This window comes from Musca domestica, unplaced genomic scaffold, assembly GCF_030504385.1.
Source record: "Musca domestica strain aabys unplaced genomic scaffold, Musca_domestica.polishedcontigs.V.1.1 26, whole genome shotgun sequence".
In the NCBI taxonomy this organism is placed as follows: Eukaryota; Metazoa; Arthropoda; class Insecta; order Diptera; family Muscidae; genus Musca; species Musca domestica.
In genome coordinates this window covers 9,114,561-9,131,260 of record NW_026712283.1, presented here as the reverse complement: position 1 = coordinate 9,131,260, position 16,700 = coordinate 9,114,561, and the positions used below count along the sequence as shown (strand labels likewise).

At 33.9% G+C, this 16,700-nt stretch overlaps 4 non-coding genes across 4 annotated transcripts; all 4 read left to right on the top strand.

Annotated features, from left to right (window-relative positions):
• The first annotated feature begins 12,278 nt into the window (after positions 1–12,278).
• TRNAK-CUU (transfer RNA lysine (anticodon CUU)) lies at positions 12,279–12,351 on the top strand. The gene has a single exon. It is a non-coding gene; the product is annotated as a tRNA-Lys (tRNA).
• Positions 12,352–14,876: 2,525 nt separating this feature from the next.
• On the top strand, positions 14,877–14,949 carry TRNAK-CUU (transfer RNA lysine (anticodon CUU)). Its single transcript has one exon. It is a non-coding gene; the product is annotated as a tRNA-Lys (tRNA).
• A 605-nt stretch (positions 14,950–15,554) lies between these two features.
• Positions 15,555–15,627, top strand: TRNAK-CUU (transfer RNA lysine (anticodon CUU)). The gene has a single exon. It is a non-coding gene; the product is annotated as a tRNA-Lys (tRNA).
• Positions 15,628–16,092: 465 nt separating this feature from the next.
• Positions 16,093–16,165, top strand: TRNAK-CUU (transfer RNA lysine (anticodon CUU)). Its single transcript has one exon. It is a non-coding gene; the product is annotated as a tRNA-Lys (tRNA).
• The last annotated feature ends 535 nt before the right edge of the window (positions 16,166–16,700 follow it).

Below are 16,700 nucleotides of genomic sequence, written 5' to 3'. Positions count from 1 at the left end.
CTGTATTTTAAAAAATAGTTTAAATAAACTGTTGTTTTAAAAAATAGCTTTTATTTACTAAAAAATTAATTTTTTCCCATATTTTCGATTTTCGATAAATGTTAATGATTTGCCTGAAAAAAGAAAATGAGATGCTAGCTAATGTTGCACACAAAATAAAAGATACAATTGAAAAACATTACGATTATTCGATATGTTGTTACAGTATGTAAAACTTGGTATCATTTTTTAGAACTAATTGTATTAGAATGTAATTTTGTAGTCAGAAAGTTAGGCATTGGCGATTTTTCCGTTAAATCCTTGAAAAGGAATTTTTGAAAATCCATGAAAAAATTTACGATTTTGCAAAATAATTCCTATATATTCCTGATTTTCCAGCAGCGACATTCAGCATTTTAAATATTTTCAGTTGAATTGGATCTTTGGGATATTTCATAAAAAGAAATATTACCGAGTGATCAGACAAAGTTGTTGGCTTAAGGTTATGGTATAGTAGATAGTGTATCTAGGACAAGTATTTGAAGGTCTCGCAAACTTGTTGGTTATATCAAACGTATAATACCCCCTGATTAAAGATTTGACTTGGGGTTGTCTGATGGTGTAGTTTCAAATTATTGTAAAAATATTTAGATTGTAACTTACCTATGATATACCTGGAAATGGTTAAAAATTTCCTGAAAAAAAAAATTGAAAAATTAAGATAATATATTAATAAATATTATAAACCAAATTTTATTCAAATTTAAAATTAGAACTCCATATCAACAATACCATCACTAAACCAGCATTTATAAATTCGAGCTTGAATTTTCTTGCCCAACTAATTTTTACTTACACGAATTCAGATATGAGAATTTTGTACCCTATTTCAGGATTCGGCTGCTCGTGAGAATATGAGGTGCAAATTGTGGTGTTGTTTGTTTTCATAATTATACCCTACAGCACATAGTGGTAAGGGTATTATATCTTTATGCATTTGTTTGTAACATGGAGAAGGAAACGAGAAAGACCGATAGTTACTTTTGAGGATCCTTAGAGAATCGCTTTCTGAGTCGATTTATGCATGTCAGTCGGTCCGTCCATCCACCTGTCAATGTATTTTTGTCAGCAAAATACAGGTCGCATTTATTGTTCGATTAGAGGTGGTTTCGGACACGCGTATATTTAGAGGTAGGCTTGGAAATGCATTTTATAGTTGTTCATATCCGAAACCACCTTCATATGTCCTGGCTACACATGAACATGAACGATCCTAATACCAAATTTCAGATTCCAAACACCCAATACCAAATTGTACTAAATGTAGTAATATTTAGTACTTTTCGTGTACTTATAGTACCCATTTCCAAAACCAACCTAAACCAAACATTTTCAAATTTATTAAAATTTAGTACATTTCGAACATTTAGTACATATTTCCAAAACGACCTTCACTTACTTTTCAAAATCTCATACTAAATTTAATTTTTCGTAACCTTAATGCTCGAATATGCAAAAACCCTTTGGCACATCTATCCTGCACTTTGTTTGTGATTCTCATTCCAAATTTCAGAATTCTACCTTATTTCGTTGGTCCAATACAATGTACTACATTTTTAGTACATTTTAATACGTTTCGTATCCTTTAAGTACGAATTTCCCAAAACCAAAGCCTACGAAACAAGACTGGCCTTCTTGCAAACTTTCACGATTCTAGCTTTGGCCTTTTCGTTTGGACGTTGATTCTAGTTTAGTAAGCCAGTCAGTTATTTCATTACTTTCTTATATATTATATTTCAAGAATTATCTTGACCTTATAAAGGAGGCAAGGAAAGACAACATATGTCATTAATTTAGTTTGCCCATTTTTGGACGTTCAGTTTCAGGACATTTTAAATCGATTAACCAATGCTAGGCTAGTGCGCACCCAAACTTTCGAAGGGAGTCCCCAATTTACTCCAAACCTGGTACATGGAAAAATTATTACGAAACTTGCAAAAACTCTTGCGAAACTCTTTCTGGTACCTCATCCATTATGATTAAACTTTGCAAAACCTAAAGAGTTAGGTTAAGTACGAAAATGCATAACATCGACCCACTCCTTCTAGTACCTTCTCCACATAGGGTTAACAATTTAAATAATCGCAACTCTCATAAAATTCTTTTTTTCTTCAAAATTTTCACATCCCAATATTTTTACTAATTCATGATCTGGTGTAAAGACGGAATATATCGGGCAACGGGTAAAACTTTCAATAATTATATATCTCATAAAATGCGACATGAATATCCTATTCTTTTTAAACCTCACACATTCCAATATTTCTACAAGCACAAGATCTGGTGTGATCTGTGTGGTGACCCCCCAACGGGTCAAAAATTTGAATTACCATGAAGCTCATAAAACGGGAAATGATATTGGGAAGTGCAAGTCATCGTATTCCATGATGACTTGCACATCAAAATAGTCAGATCAACACAAGATCTACTGTTAATAAAGAGTTTATCGGATCATACTTTAAGTACAGCCCCAACAAAGGGTAAACATTTTGAATAATTATAGCTTTTATAAAGAGTGAAACAAAAGTCCGACTGTCTTCGTAGTTCTCACATTTCAATATTTTTATCAACACAAGATCTGGTGTAAATATCGAATATAGTGGACTACTCCTTTTGGAACCTCCCCCACAAAAGGTCAAAATGTTGACTACTTATAATTCGTATACCATGCAAAACAAGTCAGCGTTTCTCTGTAAACTAGGTATATCTCAATGCTTGACTAAACTTGAGATCTGAGGCGAATATGACATTTTTCGACCTTTTCTTTTGATACTTCAGAGGGTCAACATTAATTTTTTTTTTTTAAATTAGAAATAATTATTCTATGTTTCTCTAATATCGCACAATGCAATGCCTTTATCTAAATTAGTTCTAGTGTGCATATGGAACCCCCACAAAGGGTAAAATAATATTTCTATAAGCCACAGATGTAATGTAAATATGGTACCAATCCTTCTGGTACCACCCACACACAATATAAGAAATGTTTATTTCCAATTAATACCACAAAACTGAAAATAAGTAATTATTGAACATCTCAATATCTTTATCGGCATTATTATCTGTTTAACACATCGGACCAGTCTTTTTCCCACCCTCTCGAAGTTCAACATTTTCCAAAAAAATACGTTCAACTATCTGAAATAAAGAGGATGAGGTAGGCGATATAGTTCAAGCCTGGCATGTCGCAATAATTATTTCAGACTTGGATCACATCCGAAATTGAAAATATTGACCCTTCCTTGGGTACTTACCCAATAAAGGGTAAATATTTTTAAAAATCAAGTCAATACATATTTTATGTCGACAAAACAAAAAATTATATTTTATTCTTTACTTACTGCTATAATGGTTTTTATTACAGTCTAGACAATTTTTTTTTTTTTCAAAGAACTACCTATATCTAATTTCTCCTAATTTACCATTATTAAATTCAAAAGAAAAGCGTCAAATAATTTTATATAATATTTGATGAAAAAATCAATTGACTTTCTTTTTTGTATTTTCTAAGAAAAAACCGAAATTATCTACTAAAAGGCAATACAATACCAAGAAAGAATTGTTAAACTCTGTTTCAGTTTATGGATGATAAAAACTGACAATGGCAACACTGATATGAAATGAAAAAAAAAAAATAGTTTATCATAAATATCCCATAATCATTTGTAAAGCGATAACAAGAAGGAGAGCGATATGCCAAAGCAAAATCACAAATACTTATTTATATAGCCAATGATAAAATATTAGCCAAGATTGAGCCGACATAAAATATGTAAATAAAAAAGAGGATATAAACAATAATACAATTTAAAAGTCTTCCCCCCTGTACTCTGCAAATCCAATACCAAAAAACATTGTTAAAACTAACTATGCGCGAGACATTAGAGGCGTAGAAGAAAAAAAATACGCAAACAACGAAACTTTTTTTTTTCTTTAGCAGACTTTGGGTAGCTACTTAATGCGATATGTCTTAAAACTTAATACGAAATAATATCATTTTAACAGCTTTCGAGTGTTGTAAAACCATTTCCTTTAAAGCGATATGATATAAGTGGTGCGGGGGGTGGTGCGGTGGGGTGGTGTGGTGGTTGTTGTGTGAGTGAGCGAGCGAGCAAGCGTTCAGTATTAGCTTCCATTACTTTGAAAAGTAATAACATCAATAGACTTAACAGTAAAAGGGTGGGGTGGCATTGGGGTGATGTGAAATTGATTAAGAAAATGTTATGCCAGTACTCAGGATTGTTTTTTTTTTAATTGCTTTTGAAGATTTTTCTGAGCTATCATCGTGTATTTCCTATAATTTTATGAAGGATCATTAATCCTTTAATCTAATGATCTTTAATAACCTATATTTAAATAATTCACTTTAAAGAGTATGTTTTCGAAATTCGAAAGTATATTTGAGTAATAATAAAAAATTTATTATTCACTTTTTAGAAATATGTATATCTGCGTTTTAATCTTGGATATCTTAGCAATTTGTCAAGGTCTTTTTGAAAATTCACTTTTTAGGGTTATTGGAACTACGTAAATTTGTCAACCACAGAAAATTGATATTTAATAATATTTTTCAAGGGACCTCTGTTACAATTTGAATATTTTTAAGAATTTAATTTTTATTTATTGGGATGAAATTTTGCAAACAATATTTGTTTGGCCCAACGACGAACCCTATTGAAATTGATGATAATCAGATCAGGTCTAGATATAGCTCCCATATATCCTCAACCCATTTCAGGTTAATGGTGCACCAAATGGCAAATATCAGTTCACATGACCTGAACATTGGCACATCCAACTGAATAAATTCAAGAAGCAAATACATCAAATTTGGAGAAAGATCGGTTCAGATACAGCTATAGCTCCCATATATAAGTTTTGTCCGATTTGGGGTTTAAAGTCCCTCACAAGCGTAATATGCATTCCACAACAATGATCTTTGCTACCAGATATCAGATACAGCTCTGAAATAAGTGTTTCAAAGTTTGTCAAGATCAGTTCAGATTAGGATACAACTCCCATATATATCCTCGAACGATTTCGAGTTAATCGTGCACCAAATTGCCAATATCAGTCCAAATGACCTTCATTTTGGCATATCTGATCGAATTCAGCCTAGAAGCAAGTAAATCAAATTTGGAGAAAATCGGTTCAGATATAGCTATAACTCTCATATATATGTTTCATCCGATTTGACGTTTAAGTCCCACACTTGCGTAATATACACTCCAGAAGAATGATATTTGGTCATCGGACTTTTGTCGAGATCGGTTCAGATTAGGATGTAGCTGTCAATAGACTGAATTTTGGCAAATACGACTGAATTCGTCGTTTGAAGTCTCTCACAAGCGTAATATACACTCCACAACAATGATATTTGGTACCAAATGTCAGATACAGCTCTGAAGTAAGTGTATTAAGTTTTGTCAAGATCGGTTCAGATTTGGATATAGGTCCCATATATATCTTTAACCGATTTTGGGTTAATTGTGCACCAAATAGCCAATATCAGTCCAAATGACCGGAATTTTGGCATATCCTATCGGTTCAGATATTGCTATAGCTCCCATATATATGTTTTTTTTTCGATTTGGTGTTAAAGTCTCTCACGCGCGTAATATGCATTCGACAGCAATGATATTTGGTACCAGATATCTTATAGAGCTCGGAAATACCTTTGCCAAATTTTATCAAGATCGGTTCAGATTTGGATATAGCTCCCATAAATATCCTTAATCCGACCTCGGGTTAATCGTGCACCAAATTTTGGCATATCCAACCGAATTCGGTCTAGAAGCAAGTACTACATTATATTTGGTTATCATATAGTCCGTCCGTCCCGTCCGACTTTTGACGTTTCCTTACTGGTTTTAAAATATATATTTTTGAAGGACAAATATAATTTGTGATCAGTTTATAAAAGAGGAAAAATATCATACTTTAAATTGGCCATAACTCCTTAAATATTGATATTTCGGGGTTTTTAGCTATATTGCGCGATCAGTTTTTAAAAGAGGAAAAATAGCATACTGTAAAATGGTCATAACTCCTTAAATATTGATATTTCGGGGTTTTTAGCTATATTGCGCGATCAGTTTTTAAAAGAGGAAAAAAGTAGCCAACATGCAGCCCCCACCCTGCGCCTTTCTCTGTTCTGGTCGACCATTGTGAAATTTCAAAAATTCTTTGAATTTAAAATCGTGATATTTAAAATTCGTGGCTTCGGACACTTTCCACTGCAATTAAGGATTTTGAAATTTAATTTAGATAAAATATACAATTTTTAAGGTAAAAAACCCATCATTCCAAAATGAACATCTCTTCACCGACTAATGCCACTTCACTTAGTGTTGGCAAAGACTTTAATGAAAACTTTTTAATTTAGATACGCACATGGTTACAAACAAATGTTCGAGAGTAGCATCCAGTAAAGCCATAAAAAAGCAAGTAATACAGCACCAATGGCCAGTAAGGTCGACTGTCATATGACCTATGCTCGTACGTAAAGGGACCGTCAAATAACTTTATTGAAAAGAGGGATTACCGTTCACGAAATATGCACTACTTGAAAAGGAAAAACCTAATAATGCCGAACCTTTATGGCAGTATTCCCAGAGCTCAAATTGTATATATTTTTAACGCAGTGTCCTTTCTGACCAAAGCATGAAAATCAAGATAAGTCCATCCTATGTTTATAATTTTGTCATCGAAGAAATGTTCTCAAAATGGTATTTAAGATGGTCTTTTGAGAAAGTTTTGCTGAATTTGAAAAAAAAATCCGGGTTCACATAAAGATCTCTTTTCTTGGATGTCATCTTTCTAAAATAATTATTTTCTAGAGATTTTAGCACAAATTCATAAAAAGTACGACTTAAACCATAATCTGTGTTTTTAATATATACGCATGGATATGAATCCATGGCGTTTAGATAAGATTTAGGCTCTTCAACCTATAGTCGAATTTTATGACATATAATTTTTAAGAATATTTTGACTTGCTACGATCCGTTTTAAAGGACTAATATACAGTGTGAGATAAAACAACTGCAACAACTTCAAATGCCACAATTTCTACATTTTTTTTAATTTTATTGAATGAAAGCAAAAAATGTTGGAAATAGCATCAAATTTTAGAATAAGTTTAGATTTGTTCGAATTGGTCACCTTTGACACGAATTATGGCCTTCAAACGGTCAAAGAAGCCGTCACACGCCACCGAATTTTGCTGTGCGGTATTTTGGCCCATTCCTGACGAAGTACTTGCTTGAGGTTATCGACACTTTGGTACTTTCTAATGCCAACCTTGTTTTCCAAAATACTCCAGACACAATAGTCCACCGGATTGGTAGCCGGAGATTTTGGTGGCCGTTGTGCGCTTGAAATGAAGCGAAGAACCTCATTTTGTAATCATTCTTGGGAGGCGCGTTCTGAGCGCTACGGTGCTGAGTCCTGTTGGAATGTCCGAGGTCTGCGGCAAAAATGTTTGCGTGCGCAAGGCTTTAATACACCCTCCAGAATATTTTCGCGATAATATTCGGCATTTATTCGATTAATACGAGCAGAGAGCGATCATCGGCTGTTATGGCGGCCCACACTACCACCATGGTCGGCTCTTGAGTTCTGGCGCAAGTAAACACGATTTATTTATTTATTTTTTTTTTTTTCTGGAGAAAACCAAATTCGGAAATTCACCACTTTCCGCCAAGTGAAGCAACTCCTTAGCTCTTTTGAGTCTATTTTCTTTCTGTTGCGGTGTAAGTTCTTGCACTTTTTGGAATTTTAATGGCTTAACCCGATCTCATTTTTCAATATTTTCCGAATGATATATTGCGATGTGTTAAGCTCTCGAGCCATTTTTTGGCCACTGCGACGCGGGTTTCCATCAAGTCGATTCTTCACTTTTCGAACCATTTCTGCTGATATTGCTGTTTTCTTCCGTCCATTTCCTTGACGTCGGGCTACGCTACTAGTATCACGGTAACGAGCGATGGTACGAGACACAAAAGATTTATTCACATTTAAATGCTGGAGTGCTCTAACGATAGCCACTTGTTGTTTTCCAGCCAAATATAAAGAAATCACACTATCACGCGTGGATTCCATCACGAATAACTTTTTTTCTGGGAAATTCTGACCAAATTTTTTTTGTAAGCTTTTAAACAATATAATAAGCTGTCACTGGAATATTTTTTACAGCTGTCGGACGAGTGGCTTAGAAATGACAGCAGTCTAAAATTGGTGGCAATTTTTCATCTCACCCTGTATGTCCCTTATTTTTATCGGTCTTTTAAGAAAGTTTCTCAAAAGTTAACTCAATAATATAATATATATAATATAGTATAGAAAATATCTTGTCTATATTTCGATAAAGTCATAGGCATAATCTCCTTCCTCAATATACTGCTATTGGGAAAGTAGGGTATAAAAACTACAACTAAAAAAGTCGCAACCATTATGTGGTGCCAGGGGGAGAAAAGCAACAGAAAAAAAACAGCACAGAGCAAAGACTTTGAAATGTTATAGCATTCTATGCTATGTATTTGTTTAGACACACAATGTCCTATAGAATAAAATGGAACGAAAACAACACACACACACACTGGCACACACTGGTGCATGCATATTCATGCAAAACTAACACAAAAACACCAATAACATATTCGACATGTAATACAAAGAGACAAGCAGACAGAGATGTTACTTTAAAAGGAAATCATGGTCAAAAGGACAAAAACAATAGATGGGCTGGGCTAGGCTGCGTTTGGCTAGGCTAGGCCGGCAAGGGCCGAGCTATGCCGGATAGCCTTGACTGGCGTAACTAAAAACCAGAGAATATCTTTGTAAAAACTAAAAGAACTGCAAAAATACTATGATATATGAGTGTGAATAGTGGTACGGAAAAAACTTCTACCATCAACAAACTTACAATAAAATGCATGCAGTTAGTTTTCTTTTCTTCTTCATATTTTGTAAAAACTATGAACCAAAAAAATCTCCGAAAATAAAACACCATGCACATTGTCAGTTTCATGTTCTCGATGTACTTTGCGAATATTTTATTGATAAAAACTGGGAGAAAAAGAAGAAAACAAAAAAAAATCAAGAACATCATGGATCTCATTTTACAGGCCATTGGTCTTTTTTTAGAATAAAAAGGGACTACTTTTTTCCTCCCCATTGTTGGGGTGTGCAGCCAGCGTCTGATGTATGAATATTGATTGACCTTTTTGTTTTGCAGAATTTCACACATGACGAAAATTTGTATAAATTTTAAAATAAATTGTTTTTTTTTTTCCTTTGGCATCTCTCTCGCAAATGGGCTACAATTTGAACATAATTCCAACATTGAACTGAATTTGTTCGAACAACCAAACAACAGACGGCGGACAAGTCATAAAGAGAATGTGAAATGCATATGTAAATATTAATGGAAGTCATTTACGGCTAAAAATTTGTAGCAATTGAAATATGCAAAATATGTTACCAAAAAATAAAACAAATAAAAAAAATTATGTACGGACGGGCTGAACTTTTAATACCCTCCAGAAAACATTTTATGTAAAAGTATCTGAATTTAAACGTGTTCCACTTTAAACTACAAACGCCAGCAGGACCGTTTGAATAATGCAGTTAAACTTTTGAAAAAATCCTTAAAGTGGGTGATGCCGTTGGGTGGAGGCCAAATACCGAATATCGGGAGATACCAAAACGTTGACCTATGCATGCAATGTTCCGCAAACGGAGCAAGAACCCACTATGACCTTTAAATACCAATTTTAAGACAGATCCTTGGAAAAATTTGGCAACAATCACTAAAATACCGAATATCGGGAGATAACAAAACGTGGGATTATAGCTAGAACCCATTGCGAACTATAGTTACCAATTTTTAGACAAATTCGTGAAACAAATATATATGGCAAAAATCATCAAAATACCGAATATCGGGAGGTACCGTTATATGGCGACTATATAAAAACGTAAACCGATATATCTCATTTTCAATACCAACCATCCTGGACACAATATACATGGTTCTGCCAAATTTTAAAGCTCTGGCCTTCTATACTAGAAAACCCTCTGCTCGTCTATACCAGAAGACCCTCTGCTCGTCTATACTAGAAGAGCCTCTGTTTTTCTATACTAGAAGACCTCATGGTCTTCCATAAGAGAATACCCTCTGCTCTATACGAGGAGACCCCAAGTCTTTAATACGATAAGACCTCCATGTCTCCTATACTAGAAGGCCACAAGGTCTTCTATACTAGAAGACCTCCTGGTCTTCTATGCTAGAAGAGCTCCTGGTCTCCTCTACTAGAAGACTTCCTGGTCTTCTCTACTAGAAGACTTCCTGGTCTTCTCTACTAGAAGACTTCCTGGTCTTCTATACTAGAAGACTTCCTGGTCTTCTATACTAGAAGTCCTCCTGGTCTTCTATACGAGAAGACCACCAGGTCTTCTATACGAGAAGACCACCAGGTCTTCTATACGAGAAGACCACCAGGTCTTCTATACGAGAAGACCACACGATCTTCTATACAAGAAGACCACCAGGTCTTCTATACGAGAAGACCACTAGGTCTTCTATACGAGAAGACCACCAGGTCGTCTATACGAGAAGACCACCAGGTCGTCTATACGAGAAGACCACCAGGTCGTCTATACGAGAAGACCACCAGGTCGTCTATACGAGAAGACCACCAGGTCTTCTATACGAGAAGACCACCAGGTCTTCTATACGAGAAGACCACCAGGTCTTCTATACGAGAAGACCACACGGTCTTCTATACGAGAAGACCATCAGGTCTTCTATACGAGAAAACCACCAGGTCTTCTATACGACAAGACCACCAGGTCTTCTATACGACAAGACCACCAGGTCTTCTACACGAGAAGACCACCAGGTCTTCTATACGAGAAGACCACCAGGTCTTCTATACGAGAAGACCACCAGGTCTTCTATACGAGAAGACCACCAGGTCTTCTATACTAGAAGACCATCCTGGTGTTCTATACTAGAAAACTTCCAGGTCTTCTATACTAGAAGACCTCCTGTTGTTCTATACTAGAAGACCTCCTGGTATTCTATACTAGAAGACCTCCTGGTCTTCTATACTAGAAGACCTTCTGGTCTAACATACTAGAAGACCTCCTGGTCTTCTATACGAGAATACGTCCATGCCTTCTATATAAGAAGACGTCCAGGTCTTCTATGCGAGGTCTTCAATACTAGATGACCCTTTAGTCTACTACTCTAGGAGACCCTCTAGTCTTCTATACTAGAAGACCCTCTAGTCTTCTATACTAGAAGACGCTCTGGTCTTCTATACTAGAAGACCCTCTAGTCTTCTATACTAGAAGACGCTCTGGTCTTCTATACTAGAAGACGCTGTGGTCTTCTATACTAGAAGACGTCATGTCATCTGCAATAGAAGACCTCCAGGCATTTGCTAGTTTTCAATATTACAATTCGAATGGAACTATTATTTTCTTCGAATTGATGGCAAAACACATAACATCTGTCCCACCACATTGAAATAGTTCCAATTTAATAATATAATTTTTTAACTTGAAGCTAATATATTGTCTGATTAATTAGAATTACAACAATAAAAACATTTCAATCGGCGTTATGAGAAATACATATTAAACCCATTCAAAGTATTTCCCCAAAAATTCTCCAACCATTCTAAGTGATAAAGCAATTAATTTAATATTCTTGAAACGATTAATACTGTTCTCACTAAGACGTGAGAACAAAACAATTATGATCCCATAAAAATTGTGTTGAAACTATCAAATTTTGATTGTTTTTTCTTTTATTTCTAAAAATATTTTGATCGATTTCATCTAAACATGAAATAATTTAAATTTCAAAGCACATTTCTTGTATCTAACAAAGTCACTGAATACCATTAATACACTCAATGAAAACGTGTGTACAAAATCTGATATGAAAACAGAGATCACGTTTATGTGTTTGTACAAAAAAAATTGCTACACACAACAACGAGACAGACAGACATACAGATGGCCAGACAACTAATTTCGTTATCAGCCAATTTATGTTGGGGTGACTTCTGTAGAGCGTAGATCACACACTACACAACATATGAGATGTTTTTACCCTGAATATTGAACATTATTGTTATTTTTACCTGATCTCCGCCAATGTTCTTGTGTGTTCTATTTATAGCAACTGCTTTTATTCAGAGTAATATAAAAACGGACGATCACATGCCCGGCTAGCTCAGTCGGTAGAGCATGAGACTCTTAATCTCAGGGTCGTGGGTTCGAGCCCCACGTTGGGCGCAAACTAATTTTTTTATAGTTGTTTTTGTTATTAACATTTAATTTAAATGATTTCATAATTGAAATAATAGAAAATTGGTAATAACGTTATTAATAAAAATAATAATAACAAAAAATAATGGTTACAGTAATAATAATAATAATATTAATAATTATACAAAAATAATAAAAATAAAAATAATAATAATAATAATAATAATAATAATAATAATAATAATAATAATAATAATAATAATAATAATAATAATAATAATAATAATAATAACAATAATAATAATAATAATAATAATAATAATAATAATAATAATAATAATAATAATAATAATAATAATAATAATAATTAATTAAAATGGTATATTACAGTGGAAGAAAATTCAAAAATCCAAAAAAATATTTTTGAAAATTTTTAAAATTCTTTCCCAACAACATTTTTAAAATAAATTATTAAAAAACACTAACTGTTGCAACAATTATATTATAATAAGATATTAATAAAAATTTCCAAACCTCGAGATAAAAGTTGTCAAGAAAAATAATATCATTTAAACTAATTTAAGAAATTGATAACATCTAAATAACTTATATACACCCCAAAGGATATATCAAAAAATATATATTTTAAATAAAAAAAGATCGACAACTACAAAATATTAAGTTCGACCGGGCTGAACTTTCAATACCCTCCACATTAGGTAAAAAAACATTTTTAAATAAAAATAGCAGCGAAGTCGGTTGAAGAAAGTGGTTAAAGTTTTAAAATAATGCAAAGTGGGGAACCGCATAATATTAAAATAATAAAAATTCTTATATCCTACTAAATTTTAATATTTCTAAGGATTTATATATTAATCAACTTTTTCCTTTTTCGAAAGGAAGAATAGGAAAATGTTTACCTTTTACAACAAAAAGTCACAGATTATGATATTAGTAGCACCAATGCACAATGGACCCATATCCAATTTGTTGTCCAAAACTCTTTCAACATCTCCATATATAAAACCTAGAAACGAACAGCGATATCAATAACAAATTTCAGAATTCCTGGTCTATCCCTTAACCCAGTACCAAATGTAGTTCTATTTAGTACTTTTCGTACAACTACATATTTCTAAAAACACCTTTATATCTCAATCCCAGATACCATCTGAGACCACAATATCAAATTTCGGAATTCCAGTTCTATACGTTCACTCAAATATAAAGACTTGAGTTACATTCCTTCACGCAATGTTAAATTTAGTACTATTTAGTCCTTTTCGTACAATTATAGTACATATTTCTGAAATCACCCCCATTATAAACCTCAATGTCATATTTCAGGATTCCATCCCAATCCCTTCACCCAATAGCACACAGATACCATCTGTAAACTGAATATCAAATTTAAGAATTACATCTCTGATGCTTCGCCCAATACAAAACTTAGTTCTATTAAACACTTTTCGTAAAATTGTAGTACGCATTTCCAAAGCGTACTACATTTCCACATTTCCGTACTCCTGAATTTCCACATTACCCAATTTAGTACCATTTAGTACAATTGTAGGACACACATCCACAACAAGCTCCTTCTCTCAACTACAGACACCAACAGTAACAGCCATATCAAATTTGTAGGATTTAAGCTCCATTCCTTCACATAATGCCAAATTTAGTAACATTTAGTGCTTTTAGTACAAACCACCGCCGAATCTCAAACGCAGATACCATCTGTAATCTAAATATCACATTTCACAATTGAATCTATATCCTTTCAATCAACACCAAATTTAGTACTTCTCGTTCTCACGGATTTGTACCTCAAAATGGGCCCTAGTTCGTGTGGCGAGACATTGTATGTATAGGTCCACGCTTTGGTATAGCCCCCATATAACGGTACCTCGCGATATTCGGTATTTTGATGATTTTTGCCACATTTTTCACGGATTTGTTTAAAAATTGGTATTTGTAGGTCAAAGTGGGCCCTAGTTCGTGTGGCAAAACATTGTTTGTATAAGTCCACGCTTTGGTATAGCCCCATATAACGGTACCTCGCGATATTTGCCACATATTTTCACGGATTTGTCTGAAAATTGGTATTTGTAGGTCAAAATGGGTTCTAGCTCCGGTGGCGAAATATTGCATGTTTTGGTTCAGGTTTTGGTATAGCCACCATATAACGGTACCTCGCGATATTCGGTATTTTGATGGTTTTTGTCACCTATTTTCACGGATTTGTCTAAAAATTGGAATTTGTTGGTCATAATAGGTTCTAGCTCAGTTGGCGAAACATTGTATGTGTAGGTCACATTTTTCCACGACTATGTCTAAAAACTGGTATTTGTGGGTCATAATTGGTTCTGATATTTCCATTGCCCTAAGGTGGGGGTATTAAAAGTTCGGCCCAGCCGAACTTGATGTTTTTTACTTGTTTTTTTTTTTTTTTTTTTTTAATCTTAGATTTTCTTATATACATGTATACATAGAAAATATCCAATATTAAAAAAACGTCAAGAGATCAAAATATGTTCCCAAATGATCACATTGCCCGGCTAGCTCAGTCGGTAGAGCATGAGACTCTTAATCTCAGGGTCGTGGGTTCGAGCCCCACGTTGGGCGCAAAACGAAAATTTTTGCAATCTTAACCATGTAAAACGTGGAGCTGAGAATCGGTGGACATTTTTCAAATGTATTTCAAAATTCACAATGTTAAAAAGAAGAAGACATCGAAAATATTTCGAATATTCAATCAATCAATGAAAAGAGTTTTGAAATACATTCACCACCGAATGATTCAAAATCCTTCTTTACAGACTAAAAATAAAATTCGGACCCGATGTTGGAGTTTATGTTGAACCTTTAAATTTCGGTTATAATGGGGGAATTTGCTTAGTTGGCAATAAAACATTTCGTTAGTTTTATAAAAATTTCAAAAAATATATGTTAGTCGATTATTGGGATTTTTAAAAATATTCTGTAAACCTGGTAAAATTTTCTACTTGAATTGAAAACTACAAAATACTTAGGGATTTCTTTGGTTTTCAATTCAACTGAACAAAGATTATATGTTGGGGTGACTTATGTTGGTCGATCATACACACACACATTAGACATCGCAGACGGCATTTCGATTATTTTTTTACCTGATCGGCGCTAATGTTCTTGTGTGTTCTATTTATAGCAACGGCTTTTATTTTTAGTAATGTGGAAACTGACGATAACATGCCCGGCTAGCTCAGTCGGTAGAGCATGAGACTCTTAATCTCAGGGTCGTGGGTTCGAGCCCCACGTTGGGCGCAAATAACAAAAATTTTGTTCCCAACAAATGATTTGAAATAAAATAATACTACTGTAGTTAAGAAATATGAGACTATGTATAATGTAATTGGAAAATTTAGGGGAAAATATATGTCTCTGATCACTTAAACTACAACGCCCAGGCAAGGCCATTGTGTGTTCCTGTGAATGAAAATCTAATTAAGACCGCCGATTGACTTGACAGTTTGAAATCACAATACAAAACTTATAGATTTTCATTGTCAGAAGTTCTGATATTGATAACGTGTTCCCTTCTGGGGAATGTGGATTCATAAGAGATGTTAAGAGGATCATGAGTTCTAATGTAAGGGATGCAATTGTTATGTCTATGATCTGCGAGAATCTTTTCTAATTTTTACTCTAAATTCAACTTGCCAATTTTATTAATGCGATCAACATTTGGAAACACAGATGTTTCAATAATTTGCAGACACTTACACATACGCCCGGCTAGCTCAGTCGGTAAAGCATGAGACTCTTAATCTCAGGGTCGTGGGTTCGAGCCCCAAGTTGGGCGAAAAAATAATATTTTATTAAGAATTTTTTTGAGTAAGAACAATATTGAATGTCGTGGACGGAAAATAATATAAGAAAAACGTTTCTTTCTTTAAATGTATAACATTTCGGAAGATAGCTATAAATAGACATGTCTTTGCTAGGAATTTCATATTGCTTTCTGGTAATTAAATTCCTGTCATAGTCAAAGCCTAAGCTAGTTTATTTTTTTACTTGGTAACATTGTGGTGGAGTAAATTAAATAAGTCTCAGAATTGTCAGAAGTGTTCAAAATAAAAGCGATAGGTTTTAGATATAAACTTTTTATGCTCACCCCTCTCCGAAAACCTGTCATTCTAACGTCCCTGTAATTTGTGCCTATACTAGTATTATAAATTAATATTGTTTAAGAGGAGTTTGTCTACTTTCAAAAATCGAGACTGAAACTTTAAAATAGCGAAAATCAGAAGGTACGATTACATGTAGGCTATAACCCAATGAGAACCCAAAATATCAAATTACAGCTGATTTGAGTGAAATATCTGAATTTGGTCCGA